We start from the raw sequence: 20928 nt of genomic DNA, 5'->3' as shown, positions 1-20928 counted from the left end.
CCGTATTCTTAAGTTTCATCATGACCTCAAATAAGAGGAAATTTTCTATGGGCATGCTTATTTGTTTCATGTTTTACATGAAACAAACAATTATTTGTTTCATGTTTTTTTTTTTCAATTCTGTATTTTTTGTGGGTGCTACAGCAAACAGAATCCTCTTTTTCTTTCCCTAGTTTCAGTAGCTCAGGAAGTTGCCCTGTGAGTGCATTTGAGGAGTCGCGCTCACTCTGTTAGCGTGGGTTGTCTGTTGAATAATATAAGGAGGCTGCCACGGTAAAATAATGAGGAGGAATCCATGTGAATGAAGTAGCCCTGGAAAGACTGAATCGGGGGCTCCCAGTAAGGAGTTCACAAACAACGTGAAATGCCATGTTCGGGATTGACTGCTGATAAGATGTCCCAGCTAATTAAAATGTCACGGTTTCCTGGTTGGCTAAGATTTATCATCGGTCTGGGAGGTAACACTTGTCCGCTGGTCAGTTCCTGCTGATAAGAAGTTCTACTTGACAGTTACTGAGGTCTTTGATAAATAAAATATGGGGAAACAGATGAATTATTACTTAATAGATGCAGTGCTGTCTGGGTGATTTCCAGAGTGCAGAGGTGGTACACCAGCAGCCTGAGGGTCAGAGCCTAGGCTTGGGCATCTTCTACTTGGTCTGCACAGGATTTGGGGTTGTGTTTTATTGATTTTAGCTGATGTGGAAAGCAAAGGGCTATCGCATGCACGCACATACACACCATATACAAGTCCAAACTTGTAGCTTCCTTCAAAAACTGGCCACACTGCCTGAATGTCTGGGGCTGTAGTCAGCTAGCGTGCAGAATTGGCTGATGCTTGTTGATCTAAAACCTCCCCCAATTTCTGACACAATGCCAATGGCCATGCATCTTGTCCTCATGCCTCTGCCAAAACTGGGAGGAAAAGAAGTCAGAACAAGGGGGCACTTGAGGGTCCTTCCTTTTATTTTTATTTTTTGTAAATAAAGTTTTATTAGAACACACTTGTTTACAGGTTTTTCACAGCTATTTTGTGGTTCAGCGGCAAAGCTGAGAAGCAGCACAGAGACCATCAGGCCCACAAAGCCTAAAATATCTAGAATTTGCTGATCCCGGCTCCAGGCAGGTGAGTCTGTGACCTTTTGGACAATGATTAACCCCACTTGCTATTTGACTTCTCTGAGCTTCAAGTACCTCATCTTTAAAAGGGAGTAATGAAATTCTGTTCCTTGGGATTACGGAGGGGATTACATGAGATAAAACATGCCTGACTCTCAACAGGGTGTTCAACATAAGGTAACTGCTGATGTTAGTCAAAACATTGGCTCCATAAAAAGAAAAATAACGAAGGTGCTTCAGATATTGAGTTAATGGGAAGAGTAATCACACAGGGACTTTAGCACCATCCAGAAATCTCTTCTTCTCCCTCCTCCCCAGAAATCAAAGGACCCCAGGAATCCCTTAGCCACGTCAGAGGTAGAGGGTGACACAATCCAGAGCTTAACTTAGCTTGTTCCCTCTGATTTCAGTTTTTCAAGCAGTACTTATTGAGGGTGCCTTCTAAGCAAGCTGCTAGTCTAATCACAGAACAGTGGCACGTGGGTAAGCGATTAGCAACAGGCTCTATGAGAGTAATTCTCCCATGAACGGTGGTTAATGTTTTCATTTATGCTAACAAGACAAAAGGAAAACACCTACAAGCTGCAGCTTCGCTCCTTTGTTAATGACACGAGTGACTTGACTGAATCTGATAATGGTTTCCAAACACTGGAAGAATTATTTACCTCTGTGCTATTTACCATCCAGTAATGACACACTTTTAATTTTTGTCGACATTATTAACATTTTCTTAGATCAATACAATCAACCCTACAACATAGCAAGCTCCAATTTGTAGTGCTGGCTAATTCCTGTGTAAAAACTCCCACCATGACCTTTCAAGCTACCAATATGACTTCGGGGTGCACAGGCTCCAGGGGAGATGCCAGCCGTGCATCACTGTGTGATATTTCCTCCACACCAATGCAATGGGTACAAATAATCTCAAGAGCAGAGATAACAGGAAAATAATGAAGGAGTGATATGTTTTCACTATTTTTTAGCCTTGTTTTCAATAAAATTGATTTAACTGGAAGCCTTTATAACTAATTTTTTATTCATGGCCATGTGGAACAAACAGCTTGCCATATTCCTGAACTTCAATAGCTGGTTCTTCTAAGCCAGTGAAAGGCTCTGGCACAGCACTGTGGGGGAGAGGGAGGGGTGTGCATTCCCAGGTTCAAGGTAGACACAGTGCCTGTCTTCTGAGCTTAGTGTCCTGGAGCATGTTGACCTTCACTTAAAACCAGATTCACCTGGACAAACAGCAGTCGGGTATGAGGTAGAACTTGCTCTATGGTTTGCCCCAGGGCCCCATTCTGGTCTAGGAATGCATCTTCCTCAGGGCCAACCCTTGGTCCAGATCTCCAGACACCACCCCCTATACCTTTTGTACAAGTGGAGACCCATTAGAACAAAGGGAAGGAAAGAAACCAGGAGACCAGGATGGAGACTGTTTATAAGAGAATAGGGCATGGACACTTCAGCTTGACCTTCCACCTCTGGACCATTGAATGGAGGAAAGGATGACCGAGCACATATACTCTTTAAGAGAGGCTGCCCACAACCAGAGCCCAGTCTGCCAAGGTCAAACTTTCCTGGCCTGGCTGGAATCAGGGAGAGAATGGCCATCCATACCAATTGCCAACTTCCCTCCATGTACTCACTCACTCTTGACCCTTAAACAACCTAGTACAGTTGGCCACTTCCTCTTACACAAGGAGAAATTGAGGCCCTAGGGACCAAGAGGCTTACTGAAATCTGATTCCAGAGTCCTTTGCCTGCCTGGAAAAGGGACCATGACACCCAAGACGCACAGAATCCTGACTGTGGGAAACTCCAACTGTCAGCCTGTCCTGTGGTCACCATGAGGCAGGCCTTGGCTGACCATTCTGGGGGACCATCCATGTCAGCTCCTTTCCACTAGTCCCTCCCCTCCCAGGTCCAGTGTTATTTCCTTTTGTGACTGCTTTTGTGGCAATGGTACCGCAGACATCCTCTACCCCTGTCCTGGCTACAGTCCTTACTACATTCAATTATCCTGGTTTATTGGGCTCTTTAAAGCTGTTTTATTGCTCTCTCCTTGCCATGACCCTAATCTCTGTTTCCCTTTAGCTTTCTCCAGGGTTATTGCTCGTGGAGAGAAAGGTCACCACAGACTCAAAAGAAACAGAGAAAAGACAACAGAAGGCTGGCTCTTGGCTGTCAGCTTTGTTTTCAGCAACATTAAATTGATAGATGAAGATGGAGGGCCCTACTGCTTATGCTTTTTTAAGTGACATCTCACCAGATCCTCGTCTCAGAAATAACAATCATTATAATCATCTCTACTAACCTAACATTTCTCAGTGTGTTTTCATGTATACAAACATCTTGGACAACTCTCAAAACAGTTCTGAAACATAGGTGGAGTAGGTATTTGTATATATTTTACGGATAAAGAAAAAGGAGCTAAAGACAGAGGAAAGATCAGAATTTCCAGCTGAATTTCCAGCTCTGGAAAAGATGGCGTAGCCTCATATCCCCCAGGTATATCCTCTCATAACTAAAATTCTCCAAACATGGCACAACAAAAAGGCATAGGAAGAGTGCCCCCTCCCCTTCCTGTTGTCTACAGGGTCTACTGGGGAGCTGAGTGTCTGCCCTCCTTAGCAACAATCAAACAGTGGGATTCAGTTCTCCATGTCTCCCACAGACCCCAGCAGGGGGAATCAGATACAACAAGAAGGTACAAGATGATGGTCCACTTTAGTCAGGAAGGCAGGTGTTAGCAAGGCTGAGAGGGGAATTAACTACCACCCACCCGTCTGCAATGGAGCAGTGTGAGTCAGCACTCCATTTCTGCCAGCATGGTTGGTGGGGCCCAGACAGAAGAAGAATGGAAAATCTACCCAACCCTCATACTACATCCTATCAGGAAGACTGCCTGCAGAAAAAGAAAAGGTGCATAGGATCCTGAATCTCATTATATAATATACAAAATGTCAAAGATAGTATAAAAAATCACTTGTCATATCAAGGGCTTCATATCAAGTCACAACCAAATGAAAGGAAAAAAAAAGCAGTCAACAGGTGTTAATGTGGAAATGAATCATAGGTTGAAATTATCAAGGACTAAAAGCAATCATCATAAGAATGCTTCAGCAAGCAATTATGAATTCTCTTGAAACAAATGAAAAGATGGAGACTCTCAATTAAAAACAGAACTTGTTTTTAAAAGAATCAATTGGAAATTAGAGAATGGAAAAGTACAACGGAAGGGGGGTCTCCCTGGAAAGGCAGGATAGTGCAGGTGATAATGGCCCTCCTTTATCATGGAGTCAGTAAACTCACAGATAAAGTAATGGAATTCACTCAATCTGAATAATAGAGAATAGACCGAACCAAACAAAAACAAAGCAGAATGTCAGAGATCTGTGAAACAATAAGAAAAGGGTTGACATTCATATTTTCTGAGTCCCAAAAGAAGGGAGAATAGGACTGAAAAAGCATTCAAAGAAATAATGGCTGAAAACTCCTCCTGGAATTTGGAGAAAGGCATTACCCTACAGATTCAAGAAGCTGAGCGAATCCTAAACAGGCTAAAATGTAAAGAAATCCACATAATAATTAAACTTCTGAAAACTAAAGACAATTAAAAATACTGAAAGTAGTTAGAAAGAGACAACACATTACTGATTTGGAACATTAATTTGAATGAATTCTCACTTGAAATTATGGAGCCCAGAAGGAAATTGCTCAGCATTTCCTGAAAGAAAAAAAAAAAAATTGTCATGTGTGAATTCAAGGTCTAGGGAAAATGTCTTTCAGAGTGAAGAGGAAAGAAAACATCCTCAGATTAAGGAAAACTAAGAATTTTGTTGTTGTTGTTGTTGTTGTTGTTATATGTATCTGTAAAAACTAGATAAAGGAAATTATCCAAACAAAATCTTTTCTAAAAAATAATTTTTTAAAATTCAAAAATATATACAATTAGTTACATGCCATGACCAAATACGATTTATTCCAGAGCTACAAGACTGGTTCAATATTTAAAAGTCAATGTAAAATCCACCATATTAACAAGCTAAGGAAGAAAAATCATGATCTTGTCAATATTTGTAGAAAGAAAAATTGGCAAATTCAACACCAATTCATGATGAAAACTCTCAGAAAAATAGGAATAGAGGGGAATTTCTTAGTTTGATAAAGAGCATCTACCAGAAATCTTTTACTAAAAAATCACACTTCATGGTGAAACAATAAATGCTTCCTCCAAACTAAGAACAAATGAAGACTGTCTTCTCTCACCACTCTTTCAACATGGGATTTGAAGTTCTTGCTAGAATAATAGGGCAAGAAAAAGAAATAGAAGACATAGATTGGAAGGAAAGAAATAAAACTCTCCCTGTTTAAAGATAGCTTGATTGTCTATGTAGAACATTCCAAGGAATCTACACACACACACACACACACACCCCTCCTAGAATGAATAAGTGAACCCTGCAAGGTGACAGGATACAAGATTAACGTACAAAAATCAATTACATTTCTATGTACTAATACTGAACATGTAAACACAAAAGCTAAGAATACATGTACAATTGCTTTGAAGAAAATGAAATACTTAGGTAGAAGTCTAGCAAAATCTATACAGGATCTCTCTCTCTCTCTCTCTCTCTCTCTCTCTCTCTCTCTGAAAATGCTCATACAACAAAGAGAAGAATTCTAAAGAGATACACCATGTTTCTGAATTAGAGGACTTAACTTTAGCAAAGATATCAATACTCCCCAATTGATCTATAGGTTTATTGGTGATTGTTATAAAAATTATAGCAAGAAATTTCATATTCAGATTCACAAGCTTATTCTAAAGTTTTTATGGAAACGCACAGGACCTAGAACAGGTAGAATGTTCTCAGAAAAAGAAGGTTAAATTGGAAAAAATTTACTCAATATTAAAACTAATTATATAGCTGAAGTAACCCAAACAAACAATGTGGAATTGTTGGAGAGAGATAAAGACACATAGATCAGTGGAACAGGAGAGAGAATCTAGAAATAGACCTAAACAAATGCCCAACTGATTTTTAAAAATATTTTTATTAGTTGTTGATGAGCTTTTGAATTTTATTTATTTATTTGTATGTGGTGCTGAGAATCATACCCAGGGCCTTACACATGCTTGGCAAGCACTCTACCACTGAGCCACAATCCCAGCCCCTCCAACTGATTTTTGAAAAAATAAGCCAGTGGAGGAAGAATAACAAAATGAGTCTACCTAGCTCCCAGAGTACTTAGACTCAAAAGACAGATTCCTTCCTTCCTTCCTTCCTTCCTTCCTTCCTTCCTTCCTTCCTTCCTTCCTTCCTTCCTTCCTTCCTTCCTTCCTTCCTCCCTCCCTCCCTTCCTTCCTTCCTTCCTTCCCTCCCTTTGGATGTATTGCTATATAGCAGGGGCCCCTGGGAAGAGGCATTGATGTCCACAAGCAGTGTCTACACGGTGAGGCTGCCACCCTGCCTCGGACCTCTGCAACACACCAGGCACTGCCTCAGCTCAGGTCTTGGATTTCGGTGAGTGAATGGGTATTGCAACTCCGCTCCAAATACCCCTCCAACCCATCTCTTGCCTGTACCCAAGTCCAAACCACCCTTTACATCTCTCTAAATTCCTGCAGTCAGTTCCTCCCTGCTATCTGTCTTCAGGTGTCCATCTGGTTGCCCAGTTCAGCCTGTGTGCTTGCTAACATACAAATCTGTCTCTTTGCTCCCCTGTGGGAAATCCCCAGAATGAGCCCCCCTGATCCCAAAGCCCAAGCCCCTGTCCAGGCCCAAGGGGTTCCCATGAGGTCTGGCTGCTGCTTATTCCTACCCACTTACTCAACCAAGTGGCCACTTTGTCCAGAAATGTGGAGATAACAGATGTGTGTTTATGCTTAGCTGAAATAACTTGTTATGCAGCAAGAGATAACTAACACAGCAGGCATTCTCTCATTATCCAGCAGGTTAGCCTGATTGCTCACATGGTAGACACAGCGTTCATAAAGGAAGAGCAGAAGTGTGCAGAACCTCTTGGGCCTAAGCTCAGGACTAGCACAGTGTTGCTTCTGCCACACTCTGTGGGCCAACACAAGTCATGGATTCAGGGGATAGGAAAATGTCGTCTATTTAGTTATGTGAAGAACTTCAAAGTCACATTGTAAAGATGTATAGACATGATTTTGCAAAGATCTACTTTGCAAAAAAAAAAAAAAAAAAAAAGGATCATGCTTCCAGAAATGTCTTGGCTTGGCCAGACCCCAGGGCAGAAGGTATATGTCAGGGCTTCCATGAAAGACACAGAAGCAACCAAAGGCCACCCAGACTCAGAACTGGACATTCAGAGCCCAGTGGAGAGGGAAAGTGGAGGATCTGGCCCTGGGTGACTACAGAGGCTGCTCCCCAAGCCTTCTAATTCCTTCTCCACATCTTGGCCTGACTAGCTTTCTAAAAGTCTAATTAAACGCCCTTACTGCTTCTTGAAAATTTGCATGAAGCCCCACGGCTGACTCTGCAATCAAGGCCTTCATGATCTGGCCATTACTGACCTCTCCAACCTCCTACCAAAATCTTCCTCTCCCCCTAGCTGTCCAGGTCCTTGCAAGGCTATGGGTTCCTGTCTGTGCTAACCACAGCACCCAATCCCCGTCATCTGCCCTGCTTCCCAGCCTGATTTCCAAAGGCTGCAGCCAATTCTGGTCTCTGTGAGTTAAAGTCTTTGTGACAGGGCTCCCCGCCCCAGGGCATTGCAAACACTGAGGCCTCTGACCAGATTTCAGCAGGGGAGAGAGAGAGTGAGTCAAGATCACATGCAGTGTGAGTTTGCCAAAGCACCAGAAGCTGCTGATTAAATTTAGCCTGCGGACTGGGTGCTGTTGCCCAACACCCAAGAAAGAGGTTAGCAACAGGAGAAAATTGTGGTTATTAGCTATTCTTTTCTGCACAGCAAACATAGCACTGGGCATTTTGCTACACAGAACTGGGGACCCCAGGGAAGAGGCACTGACGTCCACATTCAGAGTCTAAACTGTGAGGCTGCTGTCCCACCTTAGCCCTCCCCAGCCTGTGATAGGCTGAGCTGTGTGCTCCTCAATTTCATGTCCTGATCCCCAATACCACAGAATATGACTGTATGTGGGGACAGGGTCTTTGAGGAGGTAATTAAAGTAAAATGAGGCATGTTGATGGGTCCTAATGAGAGATCAGGACATAAACACTCACTGAGGACTGCAACATGAGGACTCAGGGAGACGGAAGACAGCATCTAGAAGCCAAGGAGAAAGGCCTCAGGAGGAGCCAGCCCCGCCTACACCTTGATCTTGAACTTGCAGCCTCTGGGACTATGAGAGAATAAATGTCTGTTGTTAAGCCACCAGGTCAGTGATCCTTTTTCATGGTGACCCTAGCAAATGAAATAGACTCTGTACTTCCTGCTACCTCAGCCACTTGGCCAAAGGCCCTCCACCTTCAAGTCTTTGACAGATCTCACCCTCTCAGGTAGGCCTCCCCAGTCCAGTACACCCAGCTGCTCACACTCTGCCCCATACTCTCTTCTTGCGTCTGGTACTTCTGGTTTCCAACATGCCCTGTAACAATTGAGTTGACCACCCATGTGTCTTCCCAGCAGATGACAGCTCCATGAAGCAGGGATACTGATTTGCTTATCAAGTATCCCTAGCAAGTTGATTACACAGCACTGGGCACACCGTAGGTGCTCAGTAAACATTTGTTAGAAGAATGATGTTCTCTACTGAATCCTCTCCCTCTATCCTGCTGTCAATCTCCTGCCATGGCTCCTTTCCTGGGGTCCTCAGATGTGCTGCAGTCTATCTTATCAATCAACTTCTGCTCTCCCCAAAGACAGGGAGAGGGAGAAGGAAAGGAAGGCAGGCAGGACCACCAACTACTCTCTGGCTGTCCTCTCGGCTTCTCAAATGCGCCCACCACTCCCTACCCAGCTGCCCAGACCCTCTGTGACCTCCTGAGGTGGAGCAAGATCCCTGACAGTATTGACCTCTTTCAAAGTTGGAGCTGCACTTGTCTGTGCTCCCCCAACCCGGAAGACGAGGCTGGGAAGGAGAGGACCCTTGTCTTACTACTCTTGCTGTGCCTAGCAACCATCTCCATTGCTGGTACACAGCACGGCCTGAGAGCTGCCCATGGGTCAGGCCCAGGAGCTGCCAAGCTCAGTGCTACCAAGCAGTGAAAAGACCAAGCCAGGGTCCTCACAGCACTAGCTCCGTGAGGGAGGGGCTGCAGGAACCTGACTTAGAAGGCATTTGCAGACTTGCATGTCTCCAGCCGGGGCTGTCAAACAACATGGCTTTCTCGGTAATCAATGTGCTTCAGCTATCGAAGGGGGTGCGTTTAGCTTCCAGTTGGCTTCCCTCAGGGTGTTAGATAAAACTGCAATTTAGATTCAATCAATAAACATTTATTGAGTGTCTGTTCCTTGCTGCATGGTGTGGGCCTTGTAGGGGATGGGGAGGGAGATGACGTGGGAGGAGCTTACCTGGAGACACCTCCTCTGCCCTGTGGGATTTACCTGGGCCTGGAATATGATCAACAGAAACTGACAATGGAGAAAGGGAAGTGAGAAAAGAGAAAAAACAACCTTGCTTCCCCCTGAGAGCAAGCCTCCAAGAGAAGGAGGTGTGAGTTGAGGGGCTCAGGCAGACTTGCTCTCCCCAAACTTCTGCTGGCAAAAATTCCACCATTAGCTATTCATTCCTTGGATTACACTTTGCCCTTCCTCCTCCTCCTGCTCCTCCCCCTTCTCCTCCTTCTCCTCTTCTTCCTCCTCCTTTTTCTTCTTCTTTTAATAAAAATACTTCTGGGAAGAGTGCACTCCATTTTTAACACCTTAAAACAGAAACAACACATAATATGGCATCATGCCAATTTGATCCCCAAGTCATACATAGTTTACTGAAGTGCCAGGTTGAGAAGGCCTATGGGGCTCACTCTGTCCTCTGATGCAAGGTATGGCAATTGATTGGTGATGTCTGCCATGAGTGCAATAAGGGCAGAGAGTAGTTACTATCCCCACCCTCAAGTACAGGAAGTTAGAAGATCTACTCCCCATCCCTTCATCCATGGCCGCGGTGGGGGGGGGTGTTGCTGAGCACTGAAACTTTGCTAGGAGGAGCCTTAGAAGGAGAGGGAGGGACAGAGGAGGGGCTGTGACTGCCAATCTCATAACAGAACTTCCAGGTCTGTCCAGCTTTCAGAAGTCTCAGTAGCCTGAGGCAGGAGTCCTTCCTTGCCCAGGGTCTTCTCAATGTCACCTAGCAGGCTTGACTAGCTAGATCATGCTCTTTGGCTCCAGCCCCATGGGACTCTTTGCCAGACCCTGAACATGCCTCTATACCACTCTTCTGAGGCTCAGATCTCCACCCAACCCGCTCACATCAGCCTCCCACACCACATTCTCAGAGCATCTCTCCCTGACTGCTTGGCCCAAGCCCTGGCTCCCTTCTTTGTTCACCTACCTCTACTTGGAAGTCTTCATTCCCTGTCATCCTTGCCTTATGAAGGGTGTCACTTTCTTGTGAGACAGAGCTCCATGGGGCAAGGCTGGTGCCTGATCTCTGAGTCCATCCATCCCAGAGCCCTGTACCTGACACACAGCCGAGCACAATAGCCATTGGCTGTGTATGAGAATGAGTGGATGAATGAATGAGCTTCACAGATGTGGCAGATGTCATATTAGTGCTGAGACGCATGTGCCCTTGCTTCTCTGTGTGTCCCTACAATGGTACCCTGCCATGGTAAATTAACTTCCAAACCTCTATGGCTTCATAACGAAGCTTCATTTCCCCTCCTACCAAGTCCAGCGTGAGTTGTGCAGTCCATCTGCAGTTCTCCCGCGCTGCTATGTCTCTTATTTTCTATATCCAAAGCTATGATGTCTAAGGTAAGTCTGACCTAGGAAGGGTGGGCCCTTCCTAGGTCAGACTTACTTATGAACAGGCTCGGCCAGTTCCTAGAGGTATCAGGCAACTTGGCTGTGAGTGCACTTCTCAATACAGGATCCGTGCACCAATCAGCTCCTTTGTCAGGCCCTTGTCCTATGGGTCACTACCCACCTGCCCTCATCACCCCACATCTGGGTGCCAGACAACTAGAGACAGCCCTAGGCCCAATGCTGCTGACATTATTCAAACCAGCTCGCACCAAGCCTGCTTAGCTTTCGATTCCTACCCACTGAAGCCACAGTGAATGTCTTTGCACACGTTCCCTCCTCTCCCCACTGCCTCCTGACAAACTTCCCCCATGGCCCTGTGTGGCATAGTAGTCCTCCTCTTGGTAGCTGTGAATGACAAAACCTCAATAGCAATAGCAACAAGCTCTAAGTGACAAACTTCGCAATAGCAGCATCTCCTGATCTACTGGCCTCCTGGAGCCACACATTCTTATTAATGCACTGTCTTCTAAAAGTATTCCATTAAGGGACTCAGTGCTCCTGGCTGCTCTCAGATGTGGCTCTAACATCTAACATCTCCACCTGTGGCCCTCGCACTTACAGATGGAAGGAGAAAGCAGGAGCATCTTGTACCAGACTTAGACACTTAGATACTCTCAGAAGTGACACTAACCACCTCTGCTCACCAGAACCAGTCTCCTGGTGCCTCTTGGGTACAAGGCAGGTGGCTGGGAAACCTGGGGGTGGGAGTGTGCTGCCGTTTCCACCTCAGGTCACCGTCTTTCCATCTGAATTAAGAACAAATCACCAATCTGAGATCAATATATGTTTAGCTTAATATCCTTTTGACATGATATGATTTCAGAGTCCCCTTTGCTAAAGATCTGACCTAGTTTGTCACCAGAAAATATGGGAGCTGAATGTTAACAAAGCAGAGACTCAAAGGGAGGTGCAAGGCTGATTGGCTCATAAATGGGCTCCTGCCTTAGGCCAAGACGGAGATGAATGGGCTGGGGACAGCCACTCACCTGCCCTCACCTCCATGGGATAGAGGCAGATGGGAGCCATCCGAGGACAGCCGGCTGAAGCCAGGATGTGGCTGACAGGAAATCTATGAATATCTTCCTTGGCCATGGTCCTCTGCAGCCTGTAAGATATTTTCCACCAGATGTTTGCTTTTAGTGGTTGCATTAAGTGACTCGAGCATCGTCAGTCTTGATTGTTCATGACCAGGGAGGAGCCAGCACAGCACAGAAGCTTCAGGAATATTTGGAAGCACAGACCTGAATGAGCTGGGAATCTGGGCTTTTTACTCTCCAAATGTTAGCAGAGGCTGCTTGAAGATGATAAAGTAAGGGGCTGGGGCTGGGGCTCAGTGGTAGAGGGCTCGTCTTGCATGTGTGAGGCACTGGGTTCCATCCTCCGCAACCACATAAATATATATATGAGAGACTGTAAAGTGAACCAAAGTCTTACTGCTTCCCTCCCCTCCCCTTGTGGAAATGTGAAGAGGGATGATCTTGACCAGAGGGAGGGGTGCATGGAGAAGCAAAAAGAAGCACCAAAGACAGAAATGATGGGGTCACACTTGGAAAAGAGGGGAGCTTTTGTTGGAGGTGTGGGAGAAGCAGGCAGGTGAAGAGTGGGGCAGGGGCTCAGTGCCTAATTTCATTTACTCCTAAATCATTCTAGAAGGAGGTACTAGAGTTTGTTTGTATGTTACAAATGAGGAAGCAGTATTTGGAGCAAGTCAGAGACAGGCTTGACGTTGCACAGGATATCAATGGGTGACTTGGGCACAGTGCCAATTCTCCCCCACATGACCCATGATCACTAGATTAAGGGTCTCATTTCCAACCCGTTGCCCACCCTGGAAATGGCCACTAACTTGCAATAATGATTCCTCAGCTCTTGGAAATGCCTTTGAGAGGCCAATGGAAGCTGTGGACTCTTTCTGCAGAAAGAGGCACATCCCTGCCTGCAGGTGCCCATGCTTCAATCTCAGACCTTTTGCAGATTCCCAGATGGAAGCCTAGTGGTGGGCAGCAGGTGGGCGGCTTTCTCCCCAGCCTGGTACCTTGTAAACAAATCTTAGGATAATATGTTGGCTCATGGTGGTTAAAGTGCTGATCGACCCATGGAAGAGGAATTCATTAGAACAGGAGGACCCCTGGACAAGCAATCAATCCCAATCTGTTTAAAGTGTTTGGTGCCCTCCAACCAATGGCACAGTCACCACCTCCAGGTTTAGCCACTTCCACCCCCACATTACATCCTTGCTAGATCCCTGTTTGTGCTGCTATAACAAAATGCACTAGGCTAGTAAATAAATAAATAAATAAATAAATAAATAAATAAATAAATAAATCCATCCATCCTCTGGTTCTGGAGGCTGGAAATCCCAAGGTCAAGGCTCTGACACATTTAGTGTCTGGTGAGGGCTCCAATCCTGCATTCAAGATGGCTTTTTGTTGCTCCATCCTTCAGAGGAAATAAACGGATAAACACTGCGGTAGAAGGGCCAGGCAGCTCTCTAAAGTCTCTTGTAAGGGCATTAATCCATTCCTGAGGGTACAGCCTTCACGATTCAGCCACTTCCTCAAAGCCCCCCTCTTAATAGTATCACATTGGGGATTGGGACCCAACACATGAATTGTAGAAAGACACACACATTCAAACCATGGCACAAGTTGTGCGAGAAGGTCCTGCATATCACCAACAAGTTCTGTCCCCAGAAATGTGCATCCTTCAGGACAGCACAACCTCCTCCTTTTCTTTCTGCAGACCCTCTCCTGTGACCTCCCCTTTCTAAGATTTGTCTGACACAGTCTTGACTTTAGGAAACCTCACTCTGGCCTGCAGTGAGGAAGATAAGCTTCAGCCAAAGAAGGGGCAGGACTCTGGGGACCCTCCTTCGGTGTTGGCAAAAGGGCTCTGCCTTCCACAAGTAGTAGAGACCTGGGGCTTAGGGAGAAACAGTAGCACTGCTTGAAGTTACTGAGGCTCCTTGCACCTCAGTTTCCCTATCTGTAAAATGGGGGTGATGGTAGTTCTGGCCTCAAAGGGTCATCCCACCAACAAAGCGCAGAGACAAGTACCTGTGGCAGTAGGATCGTAACACACCCAGGAACTCTGGTTATTGACTCCAGCCCAACTGTCAGAGAGGAGGCCTCCATGTCCAGAGACATCAGATGGAACCCCTTTAAGTAGCACCCCTCTCGCTCACCTGGCTGTCCACAAGTTGACTGAGACCAATGAGAGAATGGAGCACCCCTTCACTGTCTCATCACCTGTCAGGAAAGTCTCTGTGCTTCTTAGGGGATGCAGAGGGGCTTGTTGCTCCAGGAGAGCAATAGGATGTTCCCTGAGCATCTCAGACACTGTATCCATGGCAACAGCATCCTCTGTGCCCATCATGCTGCCCTTGGGCCTGTGTGGCTCCCAGGAGCCCCTGTGCACTTGTGATCATCACCTGGGAGTCAGATTCCCATCACTGGGACCTTCTAGAAGAGCCCCACAGGGAAACAATCTCAATGGCACTTGGAGGTTGGAAGGGACAGTTTCTTTTCCCTAGTGTGCTCCTCCTTGGGAGGTAGCAGTGGCTCAGTCATTTCCATATTCTCCCTGTCAAGGTTCCAGCAGGTGACACAGGAGTGCCATGCCACCTGTAGCCTTCTCAAATGACTGCTCATGCATGCCTCATCTGCCTTTAAATCCACGAGCAATAAAGATGGCTCACTCACCCTCAACCAGCACTGATTATGTTTTTTCAGCAAGAGAGAAACCTCTGTGTTATTCATGAAGCCAAGATTTGTGGAGAAAAAAGATCTGGCCTTAAATAAATACAATTCACTCAAAGAAAGATAACAGGCCAGGAAAAATATTGTTGACACTTATCAAAGGAAAAGGATCCCCTTCGATAATATATAAACAGCTTCTACAAATCAAAAAGCAGAAGACAAACCACTCAAAGGTGATGCCCAACAGACTCATGTTGAGCTGGTAGCATCACTCCCCCTCCCCCTTCCTAAGAGAGCACAGGTTTGCTCAGGTCCCACCCCATACGGGGAACCATGCTTCAGGAACAGCCCAGCCCCAGTTCAAGGGAGTCTGGATTCAGCATGGCTTTCTTTACCTAAAACATAATTTTTAAAATTGCAATAGAGCTGGGTGCAATGACACACACCTGTAATTCCAGCAGCTCAGGAGGCTAAGGCAGGAGGACATAAATTCAAAGTCAGCTTTGGGAATTTGGTGAGGTCCTAAGCAACTTAGTGAGACCCTGTCTCTAAATAAAATACAAAAAAAGCGGGGGGTGAGGGTGGGATCTGGTGATGTTGCCCAGTGGATAAGCTTTGGGAATTTGGTGAGGTCCTAAGCAACTTAGTGAGACCCTGTCTCTAAATAAAATACAAAAAAAGCGGGGGGTGAGGGTGGGATCTAGTGATGTTGCCCAGTGGATAAGCACCTCTGGGCTCAATTCCTGGGTACAAAAAAAATTGTGGTATAATACACAAAACAGTTTAGACATTCTTAAGGGTACAGTTCAGGGGAACTAAGCACATTCCCATCATTGTGCAGCCATTACCACCCACAGAACATTTTCCTCTTTTCAGTCACAAGTTCTGCACCATTCCCACCTCCCCACCCCCACCCAGCTCCTGACAATTTCCATTCTATGGAAATTCCTCTATGCCTATGCATTTGAGGACTCTAGGAACCTCATATAAGTGGCGTCATACAGTATTTGTCCTTTGCAACTGGCATCTTTTTCTTAGCATAATGCCCCCAAGGCTCCATCCATGATATTGCATGTGTCAGAATTTCCTTCCATTTAGAAACTGAATAATATGCCATTGCATGGAGGGACCCCTTTTGTTCATCCCTTCATCTGTTGATGGATACTTGGGTCGTTTCAACCTTTTGGCTATTGGGAATCCTGCTGCGGTGACCGAGGGTGTGTAAATATCCATGAGAGTTCCTGCTTTCAATTCTTTGGGGGTAAAAACTCAGAAGTGGACTTGTTAGATAATATGGCAGTTCTGTTTTTAATTTTTTCCGGATTCCCCATACTGTTTCTTATAGTAGCTGCATTATTTCACATTCCCTCCTCTATAGCTCTTTCCCTGTAAGAAGATAAATTGCCTAGTGTTGAAACCAGTTGAGTCATGGTTTTCTGTTTCTTGCTCCCTGAAGCATCCTAATTAATACAGATATGAAAAGGCACTTTTATAGGTGAGATATGATCGACCAATAAACATGAAAATATGCTCAGCCCCAGTAGTTAAATAGGGAAATGCAAATTGAAATAGCAGGGATATTACTTGTGCCCCTGAGGTTTGGTGCTATGGTTTGGATGTGAAGTGTCCTTCAAAGGCCCCTGTGTTAAAGGATTGGCCCCCAGGGTGGTGCTATGGGAGGTGGTAGAACCTTTGCAAGCTGGGGCCTAGTAGAGGTCTCAGGTCCTTGGGGGCTTGCCCTTATAGGGGATTATGGAACCCCCAGCCCCTTTCTCACTCTTTTTCTCACTTCTTGTCCATGAGGTAAGCGGTTTTGCTTCACCACGTGCCCCCTTCATGATCTATTGCCTCACCACAGGCCCAAAAGAAATGGGGTCCACTTGTATTATTCTTCTCTTACCCCTCATTTCCTCTTATATGTAATTTTGTAGAACCCTGAGGATCACCTTCCATTTCCATGCAATTTCCCTTCTCACTCCCTTTCCCTCCCACCTCTCATCCCTGTTTAATGTTAATCTTCTTCTCAAGCTCTTCGTCCCTACCCTGTCCTTGGTTACTCCATACAGCAATCTGTATACAGGGTAAAAATGGGAGTTCATAACCCACTTGAATCAAACTGTGAAATATGATATATTAAGAACTATGTAATGTTTTAAACGACCAACAATAAAAAAAAAAAAAAGAAATGGGGTCAATCAATAACAGACTGAAACTTCCAAAATGGTGGGTCAAAACAAACCTTTTGTCTGTATAAGTTGATTGTTGCAGGTGTTTGTTATGGTAACAGATAACTGACTAATACAATCAGTAAGAGTAAAAAGACTGATAACATCACATTGGAGAATGCCTGGGGTCAGAGGGTTTTTATCCACAACTGGTGGAATGTTTGTTGGTGCAACATTTCCAGAGGGCAACTTGACAGCATCTACAAAATTTAAGTGCACATATCCTTAGCCGGGTGATGCCAATTCAACGTATTTTGTAGAAACTCCTACACATGCATACAAAGAAGTGTATAGAAGAAAATGTAGATTTGGAGCAACAGTAATAGCCAAAAAAAAAAAAAAAGTCCAAATTGTTTCTATGAAGGATTTGGCTAAATAAATCATGATGTCTTTTACACCATGGAAAATCATACAGCTATAAAAGAATGAGCTTTGTGGCTGGGTGTGCAAACACAGAGAAGCCTCTAAGACAATAAGTGAAAGTTCAGTGGAAAAGGAGTCACAGGTGCACACATACGCAATATACCTGCACTTAGGTCAGACCCTACATCCAAGGATGCACACACATACGTGTATGTGCACACCCACATGCGTTGTGTAGGGAGAAGCCCATGAAGGCAGCCTGCAGTGTCAGCAGTAGGTGTCCCTGAGAAGGGAAAGTGGGCAGATGGAATAAAGGAGGAACTTCAACTTTTTACTCCCTGTTTTGTTTGAAACACATTTATGGAGTGTATTTCTATATTGTGTTGCAACTTTTGAAAGAATACAAGACACTCATGATGTTCAAAATCTATATACAAAATATGCATATGTTAAGAAAAAAAATATGTCTCATTGTATAATGGTGGTTCTGCCCACTCACCCTGCTCCCCACTCCCAGGTGTACCAGTGGATCTCAAGGACCCTTGCACCTTAGGGCCAGCAAGCAGCTGCAGCAGTTTGGAGGCAGAGTCAGCTGTCCCTGGAGACCAGATGGTTCCAGACATCTTATCCGCATGCCAGAGCCATGTTCCCAGTTCCCTGCTGAGTAACTGGCAACCTACTTTTAGGTGGTGGAGGTGCACGAAGCTCCACGTATCTGTTCCTTCATCTCATTGGCATCGGGTGGCTCAGGAAGACGTCCAAACTCGTGAGAGGACTGCTGACCTCAGGAGGCCCCGTGGGCTTCATCACCTCACCCAGGATTCTAACCAAGAGCCTGTGCAAGTCAGAAGCCCCCACGACAGGTACCAGCAATGTCCTTTTTCTTCATCACTCCAGCTGCTCACCCTGCCACTCAGCACCTGTGGACCTTGGGGACTTCCCCTAACCAGAGCTTAGACTTCCTCCTCTGTACAATGGGGATAGCAGTAGCTGGCTCACAGAGAAAAAACCGAGTTTGAGTGGGACAGTGCACAGTGAAAAGAGATGTGACTAAGTCGCCTGGCTGAGGGGAATGAAGAGGCCACAGAAAAGGGATATTTTGATCCCACCTCAGTGTCAGGGAGGGAGCAATAAGCTGAGTTTCGAAGGCATCCCTGTGACTGGTACTGAGTAATTTGAAAAGAAAGAAATAAACCCTCAAACTTAGTGTCATAAGAGAACTATTTTATTATGCTTATGGACCCATGAGCCAGGGATTTGTCAAATCCAGTGGCACTGGCTTGTCTCTGCTCCACAATATCTGGGACCTCAGCTGGGTAGATGGAAGGGAGGGTCTGACTCTATGGCTAGAGAATCTTTACCTAAATATCTGGCAGATGTTTTTGGTCATTAGGGTCCTTAGTGGCTGTGGTGCCTCCATGTGAGCTTCCGGGAGTCCTCGGGCATGGGCTAGCTGGGCTTCCTTACAGCATGGCAGCTGGGTTCCAGAGACCAAGTTTCTAATCAGGCCTTCCCACACCATAATTTGTAACTGAGCTTTAGAAGTCACACAGCATCACTTCTGCCCCAGTTATCTGCCCATCCACATTCAAGGCAATTGTTTCAGTCAACTTTGTGTCACTGTGACCAGTGTACCCAACAAGAACAACCTAGGGGAGGAAAAGTTTATTTTGGTTCACAGTTAAGTTTCCGTCTATGGTCAGTAAACCTCATAGTTCTGGGCCCAAGGTGAGGCAGAACATCATGGCGACAGGGCATGGCTGAGGAAAGCTGCTCACTTGTGGCAGTCAGGAAACAAAGAGAGAGTGTGTGCTCTGCTTGCCAAGGACAAAATATAAACCCCAAAGACACACCTTCAGTAGCCTGCTTCCTCCAGCCATGTTCTACTTGCCTACAGTCAACACCCATTAATCCATTCAAATATTATCCCATCAATTGATTCACCCACAGATTAGGTTATAACTCCCAAAATTTAATCACAGGACCTCTGAACATTCCTGCATTGTCTCACACAGAAGTTTGGGGTGGGGGAGACACCTCCTATCCAAACCATAACAGGATTGTAGGCCCATATAACAGGAGTGGCACTGTAAGAAGATCATGTGAAATGGAACATATCATACCTGACCTTTTTTTTTTTTTTTTGAGAATATAATCTGCCACAACATCCAGTTAGGTAATAGGAAATGTCCTTTTTTAGACTAAGGGGAAGGTAACGTGTTCCAGGGATGCCTAGGACTGTTGTAAGCTGGACAAAGGTGCCCAGCTGGGGTGGCAAGTAGGAGCTACAATCTAGCCCATTCTTGAGTCACTAAGCTCTGCACTCATGACGCAGCCCCAGCTACTCTGAGGAAGGGGACACTAAATGTGAATCGGTGTCAACTGGCTAAGCTGAGCACCTGCAGAGCCGAGTCCACCAGAGAGGTACCTTTTTCTAATCCTCACAGGGTAACCATATGGACCAGCTGTCCTGGGTGATCCCATCCTGAGGAAGGTGAGTGGGAGAACTGGAGGCTGGAGTAGGAGGTGGGGAGAGGGAAGGAAAAAGGAGGCCAAGGCTCGAGATTCAGGCTGAGCTCAGGGTGTCCTTCCTTTATGATTTCCCTGTCCCCTAAACACACACCCAGAGTCTCCCACCTCTCTTTGGCTCTGCAGGCCAGGTTTCTAGTTAGTTCTGAACCCAAACCTGGTGAACTCCAAGTTCCTAGAAAGGACTCAAGGGTTACCCACGGGGTCCATAACACATGGAGTAGACCTTCCCCAGTAGAGAAAGAGGCAGGGACTCAACCAAGAGCCCAGAATCCAGGTTTCAGTGGGGTCACAGCCTCTCCCAGTGAAAAGAATGAAGGAGCCAGAACAAGATGTCACTCCCTTCAGAGGCCAAATATACCTCCAGCAGGAGAGGACTCACTCCCGCCAGTCCCAGCTCAAGTCCCTTTGCTTGGCAATACCAGCTGCTTCCCGGTCCCCTTTGTGCAGATGGGGCTATCCTGAAGAACGTTCAACACTACGAAATAAAGCTGAAGCTGGCTTACCTGGGTGTCCGCGGAGCCCGCCGTGGGACGTGTAGAACACAGACGGTATTTATACAGTGAAGGAGCAACTTGGTGAGAAACTTACAACTGGCATTTAGAATTAATTTAGCACCTTGTCTGCTCTGAGGACATATGCTACGTGTCTCCAGCGCTGACACCATCAACACCATCTGTGCCTGCTGGAGGTGGCCGGGAAGGACTGTGGGCCCTGGTGTAGACACAGGCACGCGATGATCACACCTCCCTGTGCGTGTGAAAGCTGCCGATGTGTGTGGAATCCCAGAGCCCTCAGAAATCAGTGGGCATATGGCATGCGTCTTGCATTTTTGGCACTGGGCGCAGAAAATAAGTGATGGGGTGCAATCTGTAGTGAGGCGGAATGTGTCTGGCACTGTCTTTACTATCTTGACGTTGCACGATGTGGCAGGTTCCCAGCTTGGATTGAGCGGGGAAGCTCCCCCAGGGCTTGTGTGTGACACTACCAGAGCCTGCAGTGGAATGTTGGAATTGGACGTGGGAACTCGC

This window comes from Spermophilus citellus, assembly GCF_964194105.1.
Source record: "Spermophilus citellus genome assembly, chromosome: 6".
Classification (NCBI taxonomy): Eukaryota; Metazoa; Chordata; class Mammalia; order Rodentia; family Sciuridae; genus Spermophilus; species Spermophilus citellus.
Note: the sequence above shows the minus strand (reverse complement) of the source record.